Raw genomic sequence first — 258 nt, forward strand, 5'->3', positions numbered from 1 at the left:
AAAGGGAAAAGAATAAAAAGGGAAAGAAAAACAAACAAACAAAAAAGACAAAGAAAAAGGAAAAAGCAAAAAGAAAAAGAAGGGATGCGGGAGGAAAAATAAGCAGAAGCCGAATTAGAAGCCAGATGGAGAAGGAGGAGTCTGTAGGTCGGGGGGAAAAAAAGAGACGCTCGGAGCGATAAAGTCACGGGGCTGGGAAGAGAGGAGAGGCAGGGAAGGGGGAAACCGGAGCCGCGGAGGCAGCGGACGGCCCGAGCG

The sequence above is a fragment of the Egretta garzetta genome, unplaced genomic scaffold (assembly GCF_000687185.1).
Source record: "Egretta garzetta isolate BGI_Z169 unplaced genomic scaffold, ASM68718v1 scaffold539, whole genome shotgun sequence".
In the NCBI taxonomy this organism is placed as follows: Eukaryota; Metazoa; Chordata; class Aves; order Pelecaniformes; family Ardeidae; genus Egretta; species Egretta garzetta.